Below are 8,577 nucleotides of genomic sequence, written 5' to 3' on the forward strand. Positions count from 1 at the left end.
GAGGAGGCGACACCTTCCCTTGGCTGGAGCCCTAGGAGGGGAGGGGAGGAGGGAGAGGAGCAAGGGAGGAGGCCTCTGCTCAGGGCCAAGCCGAACACCCCTCCCTGGACAGGGTTTCCAGGGGTGCTGGGCGGGCTCTGCAGGCAGGACCCATCTTAGATTGCCCCTGCTCACCCCAGGAGTGTTGGTTCAGGTGGAAACCAGACACATACTAGAGCCCCTGCGTCCCAGAGGCATGAGGCACTCCGCATCTGGGCATTCTTTGCGAAGCCGTGGGCACCTGGGATGCTCTGCACTAACAGGCTTTCTGCACTGGCATTCTGCTCCTGGGTGGCAGGATTTACAGTCTCAGCAACTGAAGGGCTACAGACCAAACACCAAGGCAGCTGGCATTTTCCTTCTCCACAGAGATAAAGGAAAGTTAAAAGTAGTCTCTGTCTGGCTGTGCTGTGGTGAGGAAGTGTGGCCGTAAATAATGAGAACTCATGTGACTGTGTTGTCTGTCTGAACAGGTCCCTGTGTCCGGTAGGTGAAGACACAGCAAGGGGCACCGGCTTCCCCCTTCCCCAGGGTCGCCGGCATCGTGGGCTCCTCCCCAGCCTCGTCTCCAGCTCTGTCAGGTCACACTCAGCAGGTCTTCCTCGTGTTTTCTTGTCTTGCAGGTGGAAGTTTGCTATGCTCGAAGTCAGTGCCTCCTAATGGGCTTCAGCTATTTTGTGATTATTTATTTTTTTTAGATTTTTCTTTGGAAAGTGATTCTCAAACGTTTCCTTGTTACTGTTCCTTGGTTCGAGTGAAAAAAAAAAAAGTTGATTTTTTGGACTCTGTGAATGGAAGAAGATTTTGAATAATTTTTCAAAGTGACTATTTCAGAATTGACCTGGAGCTCCCTAAAGGGTGATTTAGCTATCTGATGTCAGGGATGTAGGTCAGTGAGCACGGCTTGCCGAGTGGATGGATAATGAGGGGTAGACGGGGGTTAATCGGGATCCAGTGCCCGCCAAGGGGAGGACCACATTTTGAGCACACCACGGGGGCAAAGATGGGGACCTGGGATCCCGCGGCCTCGGAAGAAAGAGGATGGGAACCACAGTGCCCTGGAGGCATGAAGCCAACACCAGGGGAGATGCTTGTGATCAGTCCTATAATAATATTAACTGCGGGGAACTAGAAACAGAAAAGCACCGTTACCCAAGCAAAGCAACTGCTGAGGAATCTTTTTCTAACCCAGCCCCGCAAAAGTGGGCGTAAGAGCCTTGCACCCCCCAGCCTCCACCCAGCCAGCTCATCTGCATTTCCAGGGAAGACAAAAACTTCCTCTGGACTGACTTCTGAAAAATAACTGTTCAAAGTAGGACATTTTATTTTGGCTTCTGATAATAACGAGTGCTCTGAAATGAGTACTTGAAGAAGTATATATTTATCGTATAAGGCTTCCCAGGTGGCGCTAGTGGTAAAGAACACGCCTGCGATGCGGGGAGGACCAGGTTGGATCCCTGGGTCAGGAAGGTCCTCTAGAGAAAGGAATGGCAACCCACTCCAGTATTCTTGCGTGGAGAATCCCACGGACAGAGAACCTGGCAGGTACAGTCCATGGAGTTGCAAAGAGTCAGACACAACTGAGCAGACATGTGATGTGAACTGGAGGGGAGGGGCAGCTCAGATTTATTGTATTTCTTCAAAATAAGAAGGGCAATTATCACCTGGAAAAAAAACTACAGGAGGAAGAGAAGTTCAGTGACAGTGTGTTACCCTGAGAACAAAGCGCCTTCCCCACTTCTTTACCAGACCTGGATATTTTGTATCAGGTGGTAGGTTTTGATTTTACTAGGTAAGTCAAAATATCGTGAATTCCTGAAAACTGCACCAGGTTTTGGTCTCCGATTATAATGTAGCCTCTGTGATCCTCTACCTGTAACTTCCTGTCTTAAAAAAGGTGTCACCTCCCCATGCCCACACACTTTTACACACAGCCCATCAAATATTTTGAGTAAAACCCACGGAGTCTAACAGGATGATGATCGCTTTCCAGGTGCTCGGCTGGAAACAGGCTCCTCTGCGTTGTTGTGGCCACAGCACACGATCAGTTTACTGAGGACAGAGGAGCCTGAGAGGCTGAATGTAGTCCGTGAGGTCGCAAAAGAGCTAGACGTGACTTAACGACTAAGCAACACAATGCATCCTTAGGAAATTGGTCACTGATCCCATTGCCTTAAAAAGCAGTGGCACTTGGCCAGCGAAAATGAACTTAGGTCCAACTCAGCTCATAGGAAGGCATCTGAAAAGACGGCCAAGGCACAGTTGCTTGGAGGAAACTTACGATACCTCCTTGTGAGGCATCCTAAATGTCTTGTTTCACATAAACACAGGCTCCCGTGGCATTGCACTCCCATAAGCAAATCAGGTGTTTCTCTGTTCCCTGATGTCAGCAGATATCAATCCCTGATTGATATTTACTTTATTCCCAGGGATCAGACTTCAAACAGCTATCCTCTGTAATAGAGTATAGAGTGAAGCAATGGAAAGGGAGAATGATACTGATCACCCCTTTGGGCAACAGCAATTCACTCTGATCCCTGACCTGTCTGCTGAGATTTGCTCTATCAGATCTAACGTGTTAAGGTTCCAGCTCCTCAGATAATTCACATTCCAACATGTGCTACGATTTATATGTCATGTATTAATTTCTGAGTAGGTTGTTTGCAATGTAAATATGTAATATTCATTCACTATAACTTCAAATCATTTTTTGTAAGAATAGACCTTGCAACAACATTATCACTTTCTGAGTCACAGACCAAACCAGGTGTTGCCCAATTTTACCTAACCAAATTGTGTCCTTAATTTCTTTCCAGTTTCTCCTAAATTTTCCCACTGACTTTGATTGTTTTCCAGGTATCTTTTTGTGAGTTTTTCTGCCAACGTTCCTTTTGAGAATTCCCCCAAAGCGCTATGTGAGAAAGACAAAACGCTGTTCACTATTATCTATGGCTCTTTTCATTCTCTCTCATAAATCAGTCCTTTCAGCGCTTTATCACCGCTGCGTCTCTTCTTTGTACTTTTGAGTTTGTCAACATCATTTTGATAATGAGGCTCCCTGACTCATATGGGTCTATCCAGATGATAGACACCACGCCAGGATCTCACAACTTCACAACACAGAAATACCATGTAGGGATTCACAGCTACACACACACACACGACACCCCTGCACCCATTCCAGCAGTCCAATCAATTTAAAGACCTGTCTTGTCTTAACTCTCAGTACAGACAGAGGCCTCTGCATTGCAGCCTGGTGCCAGAGGGCTTATACATAAACCCTGCTTGACTTGGAAATCAAAGAGAGGTGAGCAGAGTTCACATTTTCTCATGCTGAGGTATGAGGCTTGCCAAGAGACAAGACTGGACTAATAAGGTCTGGAACCGGCTTCATCTAGTTAATAGCAGCCTTTGACATCACAGGACAAGACGCTATTTCCCTGTGTTTATGTCCTTAGGAAGTGCCACAGGGAACGCGGACATGAAAGATGTTCTTCTGTGCACCAGCGCGTTGAGTGAAAATGCAGAGTGAATGTCAGGAATTAGGCACCTTTTCCCTTCACTGCAGTTGCAGGAGGAGGTTAATTGATGATACTGACAAGTCATGGGTGGTTTTCCCTGCTTTGCCGTCTACCTTTGTTTGTGGTTTCTTACCTGCCCCAGAAGTCCCAAATTGTCCTTCAGAGTCTGGTCTTCTTCCTGAGATGGTGCATCCCGCATGGCATGGCCGGGTCTCTCGAGCAAGGCTTCAGAGACGTGCGGAAGGAAGACTCACTGTCACTGGTACTACCTAGATGGCACAGAAGCCTCTGAGCTGGCGAATCTACCCCTGAACAAGCAGACCAGCAAACCCAACTCCCCTCTGAAGACTTCTCATGCACATTTTTTAAAATGGTAATTTTAATTGAATTGGAATGTATTCGAGTCATCACGTGCATTCATAATTTGGTATTAACAAATGTGATGAGAAATCATTTAATCCGGGGTGTTCCTTCTTTCTATTAAAAAGCTTTATGTATAGTAATTAACCTCCAATTAAAGTAAATAAATTTATATTAAAAATTAATAAAAAGCTTTATGTATGTTCAGTATTCATAGAATGCCACCTAGACATCAGACTTCTATGGTTTCAAACATATTTACCAGGGTGGCGTTTGCTATTTCTTCTAGAGAGGATTCTTGGATTTATAGAAAGATGCATTTCCTCTGATTGAAGGGCTGAGTTAAATGTTAATGTTTCTGAAAGTGAGTTTTTACTCCTTGCCACAGAGGTTTTGCTGATTATAAGCTCAGGCTTTGGGGCAGTCTCTTACCTGTGGGAGAGAAAGGCCACTGTCCTAACGTTTCAGGTGCGCTCACCAAACCACAATATGCTAGTGATGGTGAGGGCTTTGGCTTTAAAATCTCCCCTGAGTGTTCTGCAGGGTTAGCCTTGGTTCACATTTTTAGCCAGTGGTCCATGCTGTGAAATAAGCCACAGAGATAGGGTGACCCCTGCTTCCACCCTGGCAGAGGGCACAGGAAGCTGGGGTCAGGGATCAGCTGGACTTCACTGCAGAGGGACAGGCACATCCCTGCCCCTGCGACACCCAGCCTGGTGCCAGCTGGGGACTTCTGGTTTCCATTGGCGTCCTTCTATGTACACAAACAGGAAAACGGCGGTTTGAATGTGAATTTGACTGGCACTTAGGCCAGAATTCTATTAATATTAAGCCTCCAATAAAGTCTTTCTTTCATTGAATACTTCCCAAATGGACCGAGAATGACAATGCCCTGGAGTAAAAATGGGCTTAACTGCATTTGGTCAATATTTATTTTGTGACCTCTCTGTGTGAGTATAAAAATTGGTAAGTTACCATCCCTAAACTAGATATTCTTACACTCTGGTAGAGGGAGGAGCGGACAGTAGGTTCACAAATAGCACTGAAGAGATAAATATGAGACACAAAAAACTGATTAAAATTATTATTCAAAATACTTTATTTTTTCCTTTTTAAAAATGTATTTATTTTTAATTGGGGGATAATTGCTTAACAGTATTGTGTTGCTTTCTGCCACACAGCAGCATGAATCATAGCTGTCCATAAATTCTCTTCCTCCTGAACCTCCCTCCCACCTCCCACCCCATCCCAGCCTTCTACGTTGCCATAGAGCACTGGTTTGAGCTCCCTGAGTCATACAGCAATTCCAAAGGACACTTTTAAATGTGTGTTTAACATTTACTTGTACATTTATGGGCTTCCCTGATAGCTCAGTTGGTAAAGAATCTCCCTGCAATGCAGGAGACACCAGTTTGATTCCTGAGTCAGGAAGATCCCCTGGAGAAGGGATAGGTCACTCACTCCAGTGTTTTTGGGCTTCCCAGGCAATGGCACCCCATTCCAGTACTCTTGCCTGGAAAATCCCATGGACGGAGGAGCCTGGCAGGCTGCAGTCCATGGGGTCGCTGAGTCGGACACGACTGAGTGACTTCACTTTCACTTTTCACTGTCATGCATTGGAGAAGGAAATGGCAACCCACTCCAGTGTTCTTGCCTGGAGAATCCCAGGGACTGGGGAGCCTGGTGGGTTGCCCTCTATGGGGTCACACAGAATCGGACACGACTGAAGCGACTTAGTAGCAGCAGCACACTAAAAGAGAAATATAGAAGAAGCCCAAGTGACTATCAATAGAAGAGTGAAAATATAGATATGGCACATACATATATATTTTTTTTTCAATTGCTTCAAGGCCTGATCACTGGTTGGTATAGTAGAAGTAACTTGCCTCCCTTCTAACTTTCCTTTCTCCTTCACGCCCTTCTCTTCTTCTTCTTCTCTTTCTTGCTCCTGAAGCTCCTGTCCTCCCCCACATCTTCTGATTTGGCGCTAGACTGATTATTCACCCCCTACAGCAACAGAGGTCTTCCCAGCTGGGGCTAGAGGTAAGTAACTCACCTGCCAATGCAGGACATGTAAGAGACTCGGATTCAATTCCTGGGTTTGGAGGATCCCCTGGAGAAGGGGATGGCAACCCTCTCCAGTATCCCTGCCTGGACAGTCCCACAGACTGAGCAGCCTGGTGGGCTACACGTCCACAGGGTCACAAAGAGCTGTACACGACTGAAGTGACTTAGCGTGCATGCACAGCAGCCGAATTGAGTGACAGATGTGTCTTTTGGTTCACTGTGTGCTCAGTTACTCAGTCACTGTCCCACTCTTTGCCACCCCATGGACTGCAGCCCACCAGGCAACTCTGTCCATGGGATTTTTCCAAGCAAGAACACTGGAGTGGGTTGCCATTTCCTTCCCCAGAGTTTGGTTCACTAACTTCCACTTAATTCATTAGTAATTTACCTTCTAGGAACAAAATCACAAAATTTTAACACATAAATGGCCCTTCAATGCATCATTTCACTTTATTTCACATTTTTGGAAACTTTTCTCATTTAGGGATTCAGTTAAGTGGTAGAATTTTTTTTTTCTTTCTTTTTAAATTAATTTATTTATTTTAATTGGAGGCTAATTATTTTACAATATTGTAGTGGGTTTTGCCACACATTGACATGAATCGGCCATGGGTGTACACGTGTCCCCCATCCTGAACCCTCCTCCTACCTCCCTCCCCAGCCCATCCCTCAGGTCATCCCAGTGTACTGGCCCTGAGCACCCTGTCTCATGCATCTAACCTGGACTGGCGATCTATTTCACGTATGGTAATTGTAGCCATTCTGGATTTTGACAATAGTGAAAAAAATAGATCAATTCTGATATGTTCATGCTACCTTACAAAATGGCTCAAATGCCTTTGAATTTAAATAGAGATAGAGTTTTACAAAGAAAATCTGATTCACTTAACATTAAATGAAAGCATTTGTTTTGAAAAATATCCGGAATAAATTCATGCCATGGAGGTGCCTTGGGAGGCTGAGGAGTTGCCGTGTATCCTCAGGGCTTGTGCTCCTGAGCCCTCAGGATGCCCTCGAGCTGCACTTGGGCTTCCCTGTGGAGGACAGGCGGGTCGAGAAGGAATAGTAGGTGAGATGACGGTGTCTCCACCGGCCCTGGCTCCTTGGGGCATTCCTTGCCACTCTCACAGAAGTTATCAGTGATATCCCTAAGAAATCTTAGATTTACAAGGAGAAAACAGTGAACACTGTTTTAGTAAATAATATACACTTGGATGTGATTTTATGAAGCAGACAAATTTCAAAATTATACTATTAGAAGCCTCATCATCTATTTACCTAAGAATCTTTGGTTTAAGCAAATTATTTTATGTAAAACATATGTTATCAGTTGAATGTGCTGACTATAACAGTAATCCAATACTATCAATGAGAAACACAATATGATAGTTGTTTTAGAACTCGAGCGATCTATTTTTCCCCTCTGTACATTTACTGGTAACAAGTGAGCGGATCTCAGTATCACACAGTGAGGCTGACAAATTAATTAGGATAGTTCAAGTAGAGCATAGAGTTGCCTATCCTCTTGATTTCAGTAAAGATTTTTAGTTTAGTGACATATGCATGTGATCTACAATAATCATAGAAATATGATTTGATTCTATCATTAAAGAATATTTTATAGATATGATTCTATGATATGGAAAGGAATAAGTTAATTGTTAAAGCACAAATCAAGAAAGAAAAGTGTGCAAAGACAAAGGTAGATTAATTAATGTCAGTGCTTTCAATATAATGCATGATTAAAGTCCAGCCCTGGCTGATCCAGGGTATTTGAAGGGGAGACGGCGTCGGCGAGGATCAGGATACAATAGCTTCAATTAGATATTATTAGAGATATAAAGAGTAATAGAATGAGGATAGCTTAGTAGGAAAATTCAGTGGAGAAAAGAGGCAAAGTAGCTTGATTTACGCAGGAGACCAATAAAACTTCAAGACAAGAAGCTTGCACCACTTACGTAGGCCGCAGGCGTCCTTCCGTTCTCCCGAAGGAGAGGAGACACTGAGGCCTCCCTGGTCGGATCTTAGAAGCCCAGGCATAATTAGTAAGCATGGCGGGCTCCGTGCTCCAGATGGAGACTCAGCCAGAATTTGAGAGAGAGACATGGGGAGACCAGTATTTGGAGGAACTGATCCCAATTCTTTATTTTCCAGAGTCTGTTTTTATACACTGAGATGTTATACAAAAGTAACGCGGGGACAGCAGTCCTGACTTTTATTAAAGTCAGGTGCTTCATACAAATGTATACAGAGGTCTTAAGGGTGTTACATCATCTTCTGGCCAGGGGGGCCTGCCGACAATTTATGACCCTCTCCTTGTGACAGCGGTCAGTCAACACTTATTTCTCCAGGGGTGATTATTCTTAAAACAGACGCCACCCAAATAAAGTTACATTCCTATAGGGTGAGGGTGTAGTGGGTTTTAGTTAAGGAAAGAATTTACTTAGCCTAAGGTCTAACGTGATTAATATCAAAGGTTAATACTTATTTCTTCTATATATTCATTAATGTGTGTAAGGGCAGGGGATGTGGAGACTTAGCAACAAACATTGGCTCAACAAATGAAAAACCCTTCACCAATACAATTTCT

This window comes from Bos grunniens, chromosome 20, assembly GCF_055505025.1.
Source record: "Bos grunniens cultivar Pamir isolate PY7600 chromosome 20, Bosgru_T2T1.0, whole genome shotgun sequence".
Taxonomy (NCBI): domain Eukaryota; kingdom Metazoa; phylum Chordata; class Mammalia; order Artiodactyla; family Bovidae; genus Bos; species Bos grunniens.